The 16,537-nt window shown below is 33.3% G+C and overlaps 1 protein-coding gene across 2 annotated transcripts in view; it reads left to right on the forward strand.

Moving 5' to 3' along the window:
- CycT (Cyclin T) overlaps positions 1 to 13,431 on the forward strand; it is an 85,492-nt gene extending 72,061 nt beyond the window's left edge. The window contains exon 10 of one of the 2 annotated variants that reach the window (XR_010953946.1): positions 13,365 to 13,431. The gene's annotated coding sequence lies outside the window, so the exon portion shown is untranslated. The remainder of the gene's footprint in view (positions 1 to 13,364) is intronic. The other variant, XR_010953945.1, reaches the window with a different exon arrangement.
- Positions 13,432 to 16,537: the final 3,106 nt, after the last annotated feature.

Raw genomic sequence — 16,537 nt, forward strand, 5'->3', positions numbered from 1 at the left:
TTATTGTTTTCGTCAGAAAATTTAGTTTTAGTTGTTTATATTTTAGAATAATTAACGCAGTTGATATACAGCTATGGTCAGAGCTTTAGCGCACTTTTCCGATAAATATGATAATGTCAAAATACGTAAAAATAAGAATATCTCATGGATCTAATGAGTACTCGTTGTTATTATTTCACCTATTTTCTTAATCCGATTCACCACTGTGATTTTGAAATCTAAATTCGATCACGGATCGTATAACAAGGTTCGGCCCAGTTTCAAAAGCATTGTTGAAAAAATTCCAAAATTTGTGAAGTTTAAAAAAATCTGCATGAAAATAGAATTCATTACATACATTTTCAAAAAAATTTGTCGGTATGCAGATGTGTAGTCCAATAAAAATGTTCTGTGGGGTAATTTTTAGGTTTTTCGTGAATATCTTTTAATATAAGCAAAAATTGTCAAAAATCAATACTTTTTTTGAAAGACTACAAAACTGCATACTCGAAAAAATTCTAAAAATTATAAATATGCAGATTTTAAAGCATTCCTAGAATTTTGGATAACGTTTTTGAAATGGGCTTGCATAGTTTTAGTTATAGAACTTATCGAAGTTTTTTTTTAATTTTTGCTGTTTTTTTTATGTCCGCAGCTATATATCAAAAAATCCAGTCCGGACACTGGCCCAATTTTTTTATTCTCATTAAGGCATGACTAGCATGTTTTGTGAAACTGACACCTTTATATACTACACCTTTTCCAGCCATATTTTAGAAAATATATTAATTTTTGAAAGCATCAGTTCGATTTTAGAAAGCTTCAGTTAAATCTTAGAATGTATCATATGGACTGTGGAAATAATCAATTCGATTTAAGAAAGCATGAAATGTACCTTAGGTAAGTCAAATGTATTTTTAGAAAATATCTTTCGGCAGTATTAAATTTATATTATTATTATTATTTACATTATTAATTCAAATAAAATAAATAAACATTTATGCGGTTCTATAGTACATTTGATATACTCCAAAGTAAATTTGATACATCGAAGAAACTTCCGATTTTTTCTAAAGTACATTTGTTATTTTATAAAACAGATTTGATAGTTCTGGAGTTCATATAACGCCGTCAAAATCAAATTGATATTTTTAAAAGCATTTTTGGAAAAGGCGTTTTCCCTGTATTTTATCTATAATGTGACCTGGAATCATCAAACGACCCTATTGTCCGAAAATACCGTTTTTCACTTTTTGAGTGTTTCTTATAGTAAATTTTACGCTCTATCCAAAGGAACACACCACAGTACTTAGTTTTTATACAAATCGCGTTTAAAGTACAAGATCAGTACCCTCATACACGATAATTCAAATCTTTAAACGCGTGTTCTCGAAAACTTGTGTTCGCACAATAGGGTTGTTTGATGATTCCAGGTCACACATATATTTTTTTCAGGTCTCTTTTATCAATAAATAATACGGCTTACATTTACACTTATCTGTCATAAACAAACGATAGTTAATCTAGGCGTTCACATATGTACCATCATCCAACCTAGGAACTAGATTGTTAGCTTTCAAACTTTCACGCCTCTATTTTATTCAGTGCTTCCACCCATAGAACACACCCTAGAAATGGTTCTAAGTCAGTGGTCGGCAAAAATGTTGATGTAAGTGTATTTGTAAGAGCGAGACCATAATTATCCCAGCAGGAAATTAAAGTTAAAATGGCACGTGCATTTATTAAAACAGCTTTCTTATCAAACTTTTTGAAAATTTGATTTAAGATTCGGAAAAAGCTTAAAATATTGCCAAGCCCTTAATTCATCAATTTCTAGTCGCCTTGAAGGAGAACCGATATTTTTACAAATGTATATGAAACTTGGCTTGACACGGCAAATAGCGCAAAAATAGTGACAATCCTTCACTTAAAACATCATACCACCGAAACTAACTCGAGTGCTGGAACCAGAGAAGTGCAGAATGTTTAAAAAATATGTGGCTGACTTAAGAAAACACAAAGATTTATTCATATTACATTTTTTATTGCTAAAAATTCACCCTAAACATGTTGGGACCATGAGTTCATTACGGAAATGACGTCTTAACAGTCGTGTTTCTCCATAATAATATTTCTCATAGGGAATCTTATGATTTATGTGACAGCCGCGCAGGGTCTATTCGTAGGGAAATAATAAAATTTTTCAAAATCAAAATGAAATGTCTCCCTCATGTATTTTGTGTAGTATTGGTCACGTTTTTGCATATTGCTTTTTTCATAATGTTTCCTCAGTATTTCTAGCATGAAGTACAAGAAAAATTTAAATTATTTCAAACGGATATAAGTAATAATAATCTCCAACGGATTAATACCCTCCAAAGCCCGCCCAACCAACGCGAGGGGCGCATCCGCATGACGCACGGATTTATTTTTGCCGACTTGTTGATAGGCGGAGGTTTGTTAAGTGTTGAGATCTAAAACTGCTCAGCTACAGAATAAAAATCATCAGCTGAGTATTATACATAACAGTTAAAAATTATACATATACTACATTGTTAAGTAAGCGAACTTTTTAGTACGTAAAATATTTATTTTTTTTTTTGTTTTTGTAAAAAGTTAGAATAATGCAACACTGAAAAAGTTCATTTAATTCGAAATTAGTTCTACACTGCCTCAAAAGAAGAGGTTTGTAATGTCTTGACACTCGTGATGGGACGTTAAAATTTACTTCGTTCAAGATAATTGGGCTAGAAATCAATCCATTCAGTAGTTTAGCCATAAATATTACGCCTAGCATTTTTCTACGACTTGCAGGAGTTGGAAGATTGATAAGCTTTAACCGACTAGTATAAGGGGGAAGATTATACGCAGAGTACCACTGACAATTTCTTAAAGAGAAAAATAGAAATTGCTTTAGTACTGATTCAATTCTATCTGCATGAACTCGATATTTTGGATTCCAAACTATTGATCCGTATTTTAGTATCGGTCTAACTAAAGTGGTGAAAAGTGCTCTAGTTACATAAGGGTCACTAAAGTCTTTGGATCACCATTTCACGAATGAAAGAATAATAGTACTGAATAATTGATAAATACTTTCTACAGGTAGAAAAGAGTCCTTTAAATCATTGTCCAACAAAATTTTTTTCCAAACACATAATTCAACCCTGCAGTTTTTAGTATTATGAAAATATATGCAGATAATGACCTCCTAACTTGTGTTAGAATTTTTGTGTGGGTATTCGTCCGGAAAAAAAATATCGTTTGTTGAGAATGAAATAAAATAAAGAATTTTCGGGACGAATAGAGACAAAAGTCTGACATACTTAGCAATTTTAGAGATTTGACGATTTCGGCTAGCAGCTAGGGTAATATTCCTCTCAGCAGTTGAAAAACTTAGCTGAATTTTTAAAAATAGATTTTTGTGAGCAATATTCTTCACTATTGACAAACGCTCTTAAGCTCTGACCTGAACTGTAAATGAAAGTTCTTAGGGATTGATCAAATTCTATATAATTAACAATTAAATAATATAAAACCTTATGTATGCAAATAGAGCGGGAGAATGTACAAGCATATTTAATATTACATATCGCACGCCTATATCAAACAGCGAACAACACAGAAAATCGCAATGTTCAGAAACGCTAAAGGCTGACTGCCTCCCCCACATGCGCTAATGATTTTTTTTTACAGAGTCCTTTATCGCTGATTAGAAGAGATATTATTAAATCGAGTATACAATATGGTAAATGTTGAGTTGGGCAGCCCTTTGTTGTTGTTGTTGTTGTTGTTGTAGCGATAAGGTTACTCCCCGAAGGCTTTGGGGAGTGTTATCGATGTGATGGTCCTTTGCCGGATACGGATCCGGTACGCTCCGGTAACACAGCACCATTAAGGTACTAGCCCGACCATCTCGGGAACGATTTGTATGGCCACATTAAACCTTCAGGACATCCCTCCCTACCCCACCCCCAAGTTCCATAAGGAGCTTTTGTTTGGACTTTCAATTTTGAAATTCTACATACTAATAAAACTAAAATCATTTTACTTTGCTTTATAAGAGAATTAAAGCAAATTTAATTTCGATTAAGGGTGGCGGCAGAGTGCGTGCATAAGCTATTGCTAGACGCGAAAATTTCATATGCAGCACTTTTACAATGTCCCATAAGCATATTAATTTGCTTGCTGAAGATATCTTTGTAATATATCTTACACTTTTTTTTATTTTTTTTTATTAGCAATGCCTATAAATTTAATTATAATAATATTATTAGAAATTTCTTAATATACGCTATATCAATTATTTCTACAGAATATTTCAAACCGCAGTAGTCTACCATACAGCTAAGCACAGATGTTAGCGGTATCAGTTTTTTTTTTACCATTTTTTTCCTGAAATATTAGGGGGATTTGCTTTGTCTTGCAAGGTTCACGCATTGTTTGTATCCTACGACAAAATGTGGAAGACTATGGGAACATTCCATTGCGAAGTTATTACGAGCAGCAGTAAGAAGCTCGAAAAAATGTGCACATCAAATACTAAAATACGACGAAAAAATATGAAAAACAATTGCTCAATCTTTTTATGAGAAGAATATTGGTAAACATTTCGTTGATCGAAAATATACATATGTAGGTTTAAGCATCTTATAAATTGCACGGATTGCACAAACTTTTTTTCATGTATTTTGTTGTGACTTTACAATCTATGCATTCCCCGTTTGCAAAACAAAGTGAATCCCCCTTTAAATATAGTATGTATATTATGAAAATTTGTTGTTGCTTCCAATATGGCGTCAAGTTTTGCACATGTGATTAAAATTTTGCAATATTTTCATATACATGTGTATGTACAAAACCCTTTCCTCAATTACATACATATGGGGAATTCACGTAGACCTGGTAATTAGGTGCTTAGATTATTTTCTTATATTTCTAACTCATTTTACAAGAATGAAATACAGAAATAGAGCAAAATAAATTTTAACGTGATAATTTGATTATTGGGTTGTCGTGAGTACGACGATTTTTTTGTATCTAGAGTAAGCGAAGTTCTTTGAATCGGCGGAATATTTCTTATGCTCATAGTTCGGCTAGAGCCTGAAAATTTGAACAGCATTCGATATGCAAATTCAAATTAAGATTTTTTACACACTTAGAATCATTTCTGTCCATGTTGTAGTAAATGTATTACAATTTCGATGTAAACCTTATTGTAAAAATTCGATTAGCTTTAATATGGTAGGAAGTTATAAAATCTGGGCCCGTATCGTGTTATACGATCAGGGATGAAAAACCAATCTCACCCAAATGATGATTACGAATCTGACAAACTATTTGTAAAAATTGAAATAAAACATGTATCTTATGATTTCGTATGGTCACTAGTAACCATATGTTATTCAAAGGATTCACCATTTCAGAGCTATTGTGATTTAAAAAATTGATTTCGATCAGTGATATAATATGATGATATACATATAACACTATACGGTCCCTGATTTGAGTGGGTTTTATTATCTAATGTAGCGTATATGAAGATACAAAAAAATATTATCAGTGTTAAAAAAACAAAAGTAAATCTATCGATTCTGCTTGTCATAGGTGTATCTTTTCAGGTGGGGATAAGTGTGATGTTTGCAAGGCATTTAAACTTGGCTACTCTCAAGGAAATTATGGAGAGTTTTAATTTGGAAGAACTAGGGGAAAAGTTCTCGCTATTTGCTTTTGAAAATCAAACACCTCGCTTCTTGTGGAAGCAATCGTTAAAGCTTGGAAAAGTTAACCGAAATATTTTTCTTTGCAATTTTGTATCGGCTGTGAACAGTGAAATTGCACTGTGTGACAAAAAAAACAAAACAGGGATATACTTTTAGCGAGACATACTACACCAAGTTGTAGATATAGTCGAGCATTCAATAACTAACATATTCAAAATCAGAAATTTAAATTGTGTTCGTGGAAAAAAACTGAAATAAAGTTGCGGGGGCAATATAACCTATGGAAAAGTAGCTTTTGGTCACTAACTCCAGATATTAAGAGTGTATTCAAAATTCTACGTATGCAGTTCTTGTATACTCGATTAGACCCAACAAGCATTTCTGTAAACGTTTTAAAAAATAACTTAAAGCAAACTTTGATAAACGGTATAAGCGTTTTCAGTTTTAAATAAATGTTTTTAAGCATACCTTTTATGCTCTCAGCAAATGTTTATAAATTATTTCACTATAAATGTAAAACGGAAATGTGTATAACAAAGTTGCAAATTCGCTTTAAAAAATTTAAACTATTTTTATTATTTTTTATATATGAGGTAGAACGGATCCAACTTAACCGTTGTTTTTTTTTTTCAAGTTGCTAAGAACTAACTAAAGGTGCAGCTATTCTCCCTTTTATGTGTCTATGAAAATAGGAGTTTATGTGTTTATATCATATATTTGCGTAATACTCCTATATTGCTAGTACAGGTAGGGTACACACGATAGCATCACAGTGCCGATGCATTGCTGTTAAAATGTTTTTGTTTTCGATAAGGGAATTTACCTAATTATAATTTTTTTTGTCACTTATGTATATTGCTACAATCACAAACATGTTGTCTTTCTTTGATTTCGAATTCAAAACTCATTGCGAGTATACTGTAGTAGCAATATAAGAGTATTTTATATCATCAGTGCCTTTGCAAAACCATCTATCGACCAACTGCAAAACCGTCTTTCTGGCGGCGTTTGAATTTCACAGGACAGAAGAACAACTTTTTTTCGCAGTTTTCTTTTTTACGAATTTTTGAAATGATAGAGCATTTAGTGTGTATATACTCAAAAATACTTATTTCACGTTTACTAGACCAAATATACTCAGATAATGCACCACTTTGCCAAGAAATTTCCTTTTGATCTGATCCTGCATAACAGTTAAATACAAAATGTATAATTTATGCATTCAAAAAATTTTCAAAACTGCCGCGCACACAAATAAAAAATTTTGTTTATTTAAAAAATTTATTTCAATATTATTGTCAAATTAATAAATTTTCTATTCAAATATATGTACATACATGGGGGGTTTGAATATAGAAAACAGTGTAGAAATCTTTTTACAGTTAAATAAAAAACTTTCTACTTTTCTGCGGATTTTAGACAGAGAGAATATCTCTAGCATTTTCTTTCTTTCTATAGGAAGCATATAAAAGGTAGAAAGTTTTCCATATTACTGCCAACATTTTTCTACACGCAACAACAACAAAATACATTTGCGAAAAATATTCTCCGATTTTTCCATTTTCCATACCCATTTATATTTGAAGGATGAATTCATTAGTTTGATAAGAATATTGAAAACTGAATTTTGAAATATAAAACCAACAAAGCATACATTTTATATTTAAAATTTTGCGCTTTATGCATGGTAAAATCTAAAGAAATGTTTTCTTATAAGTAGTGCGTTCTATGAGTGTCCTTAACGTGGTCTAGAAAAAATGTAACATATTAAACGCTTTCTGTAGTGAGAGAATATCCCTACTAAAAAGAAAAAAAAAATACTATTAAAATGTGTTAAATACTTTTGTTATTATTTTCGTGTTCACAGCTGTACATAATATGCATACATACATACATACATATTTGTAAAACTGTAAATGTGGTGGTATGCGTAATGTCCAACTTATGTTGCAAGGAGCGATTTCATGAAACCCCGGGAAGAGATTTGTACAGAACCATAAATCAATGTGTTAGGATATGAATATCAATCGGTAGTTCTCTACAGGCCAGATAGTGCAGCTGATACTATTTCCCCCAAACCCAAACTCCGTGCTTGCTAGTTTTGATCGACCGCTAGCGACGTCCAAAAAAGTCGAAAAAGGTATGTAAAGACGCTGGGTTGTCTCAGTATAATTGATGCTACAGCGAAAAAAAATTGTCACTGTAAAGAGATATTATTCATAAAACCGTTTGAAAACACGGAGTTTGGGTTTGGTGGAAACGTAGCATTATGTTTTGGGCGGCCCTTTAAATGGACTTAAGATAGGTTTCTGACTGAAGAGAACTTCATTCTAATAACCTTGTTTACTAAAATTGATATTAATCGTCTACGAGGGTAATGTTTTCCCCCTATATATAGGTAATGCCCTGAAATTATACATATATTGAAATCTGATTTCTAGTTATTTTTACTATAATCAAAAGTTACTACTGTACTTTCGGAAAAGCAATTATTACATCGATTCGTTTTCATTATTTGTTTTAAACTAGATACTTAGCAATTTAATAAATTTTTAAATTTAAGTTAATTGAAAGCATATAATTTTCAAAATGATGCTTTCAAGCATTAATTAAACTGAGAAGTAAATATTTATACATATATACATTAAAGCTAGGGGTGCTCTAACGGAGTGAAGCCTGAATATTGGCGTCAAGCTTTTCATTGTGCTTAAATAAAGTCCGCCTTGGAATGTTAGATAAAGTTGACGTGACTGTCATATGCATACAACCAAACGTCCACATTAATTTACAAATATACGTAAATATAAACAGCATTAAATTAACTATCCATATGAATGCATAGGCACACAAACAGACCATCACAGGTGTTGAAATTCATCAAAAACATACTCGCGTGGATAAAATATTGACATAATCGTCATATCGACGATTTCGGGATACACATCGTTAACTCAATTAACAAAGGCACTAATTTCAAAATTTCCAATTTTACAGGAGAATCCAAAAAAGTTTCTTTCACAAACACTGCAGATTTGACTTTTTAAAAGTGGCTTGCTTCCCTTGTTATTGGTTTTTGACAGTTTACAAAATTTTCATACCAGAAACTGTAAAAAACCCAGTTTCGAAAAATCTGTTAGAGTGTGAATTTATCTAATGATATGCAGCTACATTTTTCTAAATAACATCCCCTCCCCTGTTTTATGCTTTTAGTTTTTGATATTTCGTTTATTCTAGGCATGCTTAACCAACGAACCGATATCATTTCGTTACGATAATCAACGTTAATAAACGAAACAAAGTCATTTCAACATTAATTTGACGTTCTTAACGTTAATAAACGAAACGAAATGACTTTGTTTCGTTTATTAACGTTAATTATCATAACGAAATTATATCGGTTGGTTGGTTAGGCATGCCTGGTTTATTCCTTGAAATATCAAGTTTTATTTTGCTTTTCGTATATCCATAAATATGTGCATACATACATATATATCGTGCAGATATAAAATTGGAATATTTTATCCAAGTGACGATTTTTGCATACATAATCATAACAAATAACTTAGTATTCTAAAGAATAGGGACATCATAGCACTATATACAATTATGCTCACAAAAATAGCAGAACTATACGTAAGTAAATAGCTTGATCAATTTAGAAGCATGGGTACCTTTTTTTACGACTGCCCGATATGTGTAATCTGTTATTTTATTTTTCGTTTTGGATACGTTTTGACTATTTGTGCAATTTGCTTGTAATTCTTTGAATTTTCTTCTTTTATTATGAAATTATCAAACATTTTAGGTTAGGGCTACAATAATCGATCTCAAAACGAATGGTGAAGTAAAAATATGGTTTTGACTATGGCAACTTCCAGGGCTAGCTACTCTTTTTGCGTTCTGCAAATTTCTCCACAGATTTTAGTTAAATTCAAATGCGGTTATCGAGCTGGCCATTCCATAGCTTAGACTTGTTTCGCACAAAACCATGGTTATATTCCCTATCTGATGAATTCTTCCACATTATCCTGTTGATACTTCCATATGAGCTGTTGCCATGTTTTCTTCAGGTTATGCAGGCATAGTTCCCTTAAGAATATCTATACAAAGAATTTGATCCATTACTCCAAAAATTTTGTAGAACCAAACTACAAGAGCTCGTGATATTCGATTAATCTAATTATTCGAATACTCTAATATTCGATTTTCAGAAGTCGATTAGTTAAAATCGAATAATCGTACATCGTCGATTATTCGAATAATTGCTCACTGTCGATTATACAAATAATCGCTGCTGAACGATTATTGGAATGTTAAGATATACATAGATACACGTTAAGCATAAAATTTCAATATTTTTCATTTTAAACCAATGTTTCTATTTGATACTCCAGAGCAGCAGCTGCTACTGCTCTGGCTCTGAATATGCATAGAGTATAGCGTGGAGCAATTGCATAAAATGCGATAGTAATGCTCTGGCGCTGCTATGAGCTACGTCGTATTTTAGAGCGCAGCAAATAGGAGAATTTCGGTCACTCACGGAAGTTTTTAGGGACTATTTCGTTGTAATTTCGGGACATTTGTAGGAACTATTCGGGATCATATCGGGATGGTTGTATGGACTGTTCCGCGATCAGTTCGTGCCCACATGACGGTGGTCCTCGGGACTATTTCATGGTTAAAAAAAATAAATGTAAGGCGCGATAACCTCCGAAGAGATCTAAGGCCGAGCTTCTCTTCCAATTTGCGTCGTGCTCCTCTTGATTTTCCCTACAAATCGGCCGGACGGGACCTACATGTTTTATGCCGACTCCGAACGGCATCTGCAAGGCAGATGAGTTTTCACTGAGAGCTTTTCATGGCAGAAATACACCCGGAGTGCTTGCCAAACACTGCCGAGGGGCGACCCCGCTTAGAAAAATTTTCTTCTAATTGAAAAATCTTATTTCTAAAATTTTGATGTTGCTTTACCCGGGAGTTGAACCCAGGGCATACGGTGTGATAGGCGGAGCACGCTACCATCACACCACGGTGACCATGGTTATTCCGGGGTAATTTCGAGGTCAGTTTGTGGTAATTTCCTGAAGATATTAGGGACCATTTCGGGGTTCTCCATAGGTCATATAGGGATAACTTCTGGGAAAATTCGGGATGGTTTTGCAGACTATTTTTGGATCACTTGGGGACTATTTCGTAGCTCCCGGGGTCATTTAGGGATGATTTCGGAGTAAAGTTTTTGTCATTTCGTTATGGTCTTGCGGACTGTTTCAGGGTACTTCCAGGATAATTTCGACATCATTCGAGAGTAGTTTGCGGATGACTTCGCTGTCTATTTTTGGTTCTTTTCGGAATGAACTTATGGTTTATTTCAGGGTTCTGCCGGTGTTATTTTGTGATGATTGTGGGGACAAATACATACATACAGTATCATCACGTCTTGGCTTCTTTAAGTCCATTCATCTACAGTATTGGACGCACTTGCTACCCCAGCCAACTCGTTAGAAAGGTTTTGTTGTATATCATTGTATATAAGCTGAGGGCGTGATCGAATGCTTTGCTCAGAGGGAACTTTATGTCCGGGTTCAACTTAACTCCTGAGCTTGCGAAGCCATCGGATGAAATAACGAGATTGGTAGCATGTTGCTAGCTATTAAACGCGCTACTCCCCGGGATAAAGTTTCCTGTCGCTCTAATGTGCATTCGTAAGCATCGTCTGCATTTTTTCTTTTGCGGCCACGAGTGGGTTGTGCTGTTTGCGATTCATTCGATGATGCAGGTTCAGGTGTGTGATATATATTATTGGTAACGATATTCGCCAAACTGAGTCATTTCCCTCCTGTGAAGTAGTCGTAAGTAGTTAATAAGGTCGTAGAGTTGCGAAAACTTAAAATAGCATCACAAATGGTGCAGGCAACTTCCTTGCCTTCACTGTATTTTGTAAAAATGTTCTAATCCCAATTTTTTTTTTTTTTTTTGTTGCTCTCATTTTCCCAAAACAAAAACATTATTCTTGTTTGATTTTTTGCGATCAGTTCAATAATTTTTATTTTACGCGTAAGGGGGCGTAAGGGGCGTAAAGTGAATTAATTGTTTTATTTGCACTAGCATAAATTAGATCAGACTAGCCTACAAATCATAAAAAATAAAAACATTATTTTTTTTGTCACAAATAACGCTTGATAAAATCATACATCGACTTTGGTAAGATATTCGAATAAACGTTGAGTTGCGGTTATTTGATTAATCTAAGCAAACCAATAATTCAAATAGTGAGATTCGATTAATAAACGTACAAAAATCGAATAATCGATTAATGGAATAGTTTTAAGCAGCCTACAAACAACACCATTTTCCACTCGTTTCTCCACAGCATCTTGTACCATCTCGTTATCGACCAATTGCCGTTCGCTGTAGCAAACTCCATCCTTTTAGCAATGTGCGTTTTGATGATAAAAGGTACATTCAGAAATTGTCTGACAGTCAATTCCTCACTAATAATATTTTCATGTAATAGTTCTCGGCGCAATCTGTTGTTTTATTTCTCTGGAAGTGGTTCTTGGCTTTTGTTTTGCTCGTTTATGCCTACAGTTTCCAAGACCTTATTAGTTTAGAGCATGTGGAGCATTATTGTGGGATATAATTTAAAATTATCTAATTTTATTTTATGAAAAGTCTGCTTTTTTAGGCGTAGTACTTTGACCGGCTTTAGTATAGAAGTAAAATTAGCTAATTAGGTAGGTACACTTGCACACAAAAGAAAAGTGGTCTGTACATGGGACCATGTAACTATTTGTGTTCCATGGTTTTGATTCCGAACTAATAGACAAATTAAGTATCATGGAATAATTTTTTGGAAAATTTGATTTAATTCGATCTTTCCGTATTTAATATTTATTTTACACACTCTTATAACGGTGCTTAGGAACGGGAAACAAAAAAGTAAAAAGTGCACTAACTAAAATATAAAATTTAAGAACTACTGTTACGCATCACTTTGTAATGGTGGATGCATCGCTGCTCTTTTTCAAAACATAACTGTATACTATACAGTATTAACACATTTGGACTGAATATAATGATAAGTTTTTACCAGATAAAGCATTCATATTAAATTTGGCCAGTTTTTATTTTTAAAAACTAGTTGCGATCCCAAAGGAATTTAAAAAGCGACTCCTTTGAAATCGGGTTTATTTAATTCCATACAAAATTATCAAATATCAGGTCAAAATGTGCAATGTTTGAAACATTCGCTTGAATAGTATTAATTATAGCGTAAGAGCCTCTGTCAAACGTTAGCATTTTTACTACGGTGAACAATAGCAAACGGCAAGAATGTGAAATTATATTCACCTCATACCTGTCACAGATTTCCATTTATGAGTACTTTGCTACAGATTGATACAGGTCGTTAATGAAATTTTAATCATGCCAAATTTGATATGAAAGTTTTTAGAGGCTAAAACTCGCCTTCATGCTCAATCTAAGATGTTTTAACCGGCACAGTGAGTAGATAAGTAAGAAAGAAAAGAAAAACCAACAACAAATACTATGTATATGAAATACAACTGAAATTATTGTTTAAAACAAAACTAAGTTATGGATATATAAAAACAACAATTTGTATAATTAAAAGTAATTATTTCGTTACAACTTTATTTGCAGTTACAAAATCTAAGAGATCGATTATTGAAATATTTTCCAAGCCGCTAAAAGTTATATTTATACAATGATATATGTTAAAAAAAACGGATATAGTTGTACATAGATTAATTAGAAAAAAAAAAAATTAAATTAAATTATTTATATATATATATATATATATATATATATATATATATAAATAATGCCAATTACAAATGACTGCTGAAGGCAACCACGGGCATACATACATATAGCACGAATGTAGCAAGCTTAGTTTCAAACTTAATTCGGCAATTCACTAGAAAAGATATGTATATCGAACGAAAGATAATAAAATGTAGATAAAGAAAGATCAGCTGAGAATGTTGCTTAAGGTTATCGTTGTATGTTTGAAAATAGTTTGGTAAGTCCTTATCTCTAACTTCTATTACGATAATAATAAACTACTTATAATTGTAAAATATATTAGTTATAAATTTTTCAAATTGCGTTATTTTCATATATGTAAAAATAACAGAATTTAGTTTGGCCTTTAAAAAAATTACATAAAATGGGAAGTTTATTTCCAATTTTTTTTTTATGAAAAAACTAAGAAAACCATTGCAAATAAATGATTGCTCCATTATATCCAAATGAAGGAAATCAAAAAAAAATGTGTTTTATTCAATCAAACATAATTTAAATAAATAAAAACGTTGTTTAAAAACAAAATCACTTCGCGAAAGTTTTGAGCAATGTTGTTGGACTAATATTTTTTGGTCGGATATGTATTCAATTCGCTACTTAGACCTACATGAATTGGGCGCGCTGAAATTATCATGTGATGTTACAGCATCGGTTAAGCCTGCTGGAGCTTCGATCGATTCGTCTCAGAGTGAAAGGGTTTTAGATAAAGTTTTCATCACTGTCGGATCCCAGCTCCAGAGGTCTTCAAAACAATCGAGTAGTATTTTTGACGTTAGCATACAAATAGGATGCGGCCGCCGTGTTGTGATGGTAGCGTGCTCCGCCTACCACACCGAAGATCCTAAGTTAACGCCACGGACAAAGCAACATCAAAATTTTAGAAACAAGTATTTTCAATTAGAAGAAAATTTTTCTAAGCGGGGTCGTCCCTCTCAGCTTAAAACAAGTAGATACCGTCCCGCCAATTTGTAGGAAAAATTAAAAGAAGCACGACGCAAATTGGAAGAGAATCTCGGCCTAAAATCTCTTCAAAGTTTATCGCGCCTTACATCTATTTATTTGTACTAATAGGAATAGGTGTCGAATGAATTTATTTAATAGAATATGTGTCGTGATTTTCCGAGTGCGCTACACTTAGCAAAGCCGACACCTCCCACAAAGAATGGTGGTTCGCATGATATAGTAAAGCCAGGGCTTCTATGTAGTTCCAGTTAATTTTGAAAACTTCCGTTTTAAACGAAGGATGAGGGAAAGGGGAACAAACCAAGAGGCCCTAGACTAGTAAATTTTTTTACATTTTATATTAATATACGTTTATGGCAGGTTCTCCGAATATACTTCTGGTTCTACTATACAAAGTTTCTGAGAGAGGATTCAGCAGCTCTAGCAGATGTCGTTCGAAGTGTTCATAAAACAAGTAGAGCCGACCGCTTAAAGATAGATCACTATCATTTCTAGTTAGCTGCTGATAGAATAAGTAGCTACTTTGCAGAAATCACTTTCGCTATCTCGGACGTTTTTAAAGGGCAGCGAGGGCTCCTTTTCAAGATGAACTATGAGTGTAGATGTAGTGAAGGAAGAAGGTACGATTCTGAGGTGCTTTGAATGAAAATACTTGTGGCCTGCTATAATTTGCCATATGCCTGATGAGAGGTAGGGCTGATCGTTTGACCTGAGATACCCGGGTACTCAGGGGGTGGGGACACCCAAGCATTACCCAAATCTGTGAACCATGTAGTCCCCCCCCCCCTCCCAAAAGGTCAAGAAATTTTATTTTTCAAATACATACTTTACAGAACAAAAATGAAATATCCAAAGAAAAAAATATTCAAATGTTCAATTTTTAAAGTATTTGAAAAATAAAATTTTGTATGGAAAATCTTTAAGTCCAAGGTGTGGAAATGAAAATATCTAGCATCAATACTGCGGGCCACTTTTTTCTCAACGGAATATGATAGAGAGTAAAATTTTGCGTATGTGCTTTTCCTTGCATGCAAAAATGTAATCAAGAACAATTTTTTTTGCATGGTTTTTGCAACAATTTTAAAATTTGAAATTTATTTCACAGAAATGAAAAATGTGCTCTTAAAGAGTTTTTAATTACAAGGAAAGTGGTGTTTGAATTGTCGGTAAAAGTCTCGTTGAGGGGTCGACTGCTAATACGCTACCAAAAATATCGAGAGAGGTGTCAAAAGACGCGCATTTACCTCGACAATAATAATGTGAAAAATAAACTCAATTCGGTAGAAAAATAACATAACATACATAAATTTCACATTGTCAGTTTTATTTCATATAAAATAAGATTTAGATTTCAATGTTTGATTTGCTTACATTAACTTTTTCTAAATATGTACATTTTAAGAGTTTGAATCAGCCAAGGAAAACCTTCCGTGCTTTTTGGTCTGCGAATGTGGAAATTACCGATTCAAAACTAATGCTGCGAGCAAGGCTGGACTCCAACGCCAATGTTCCAAGGCTTGTCAAGCGATTGTGGCTCATAGTAGAACCTAAAAAAATTTTCACGCGAGACAATAGACTAAAAGAACGCTCCCCTTCAGCCACACTGACTGAAAGTGTGCAAAATATTCTTAATGCTGTGCAGATGTTCGGAAATAATACTTCCATCTTCAAGTCATGAAATTTGTTCAGAAGTTGAAATGGTGGCAGCGAATCACATCCCAAATTTGCTAAGTGGATGGCTTTGAGATGAATGATTTCATCTATTAGATCCGTAGAAATATCGATACCATTAATAGTGCAAAATGCCGCTGCCTTTTCTCTGAACTCTTCTTCCGTCAGATCCTGATACTTCCACAAAAAACTAAATTTAATCGCAATGTCATTTACGGCTTCGAAACGTCTTGTCATGTTACCAATCAAGCAGTCCAAAAGAACGTAAAAAACTTGCTGTTTGAATTGAGTTTTGGAATCACACTCAGGTGATTCGCCAGGTAATTCATCGAACTGGCGCTTTCTTATCTTCCTTCTTTTCTTTGCGAAAGTAT

The sequence above is a fragment of the Eurosta solidaginis genome, chromosome 5 (genome assembly GCF_040869045.1).
Source record: "Eurosta solidaginis isolate ZX-2024a chromosome 5, ASM4086904v1, whole genome shotgun sequence".
Lineage (NCBI taxonomy): Eukaryota > Metazoa > Arthropoda > Insecta > Diptera > Tephritidae > Eurosta > Eurosta solidaginis.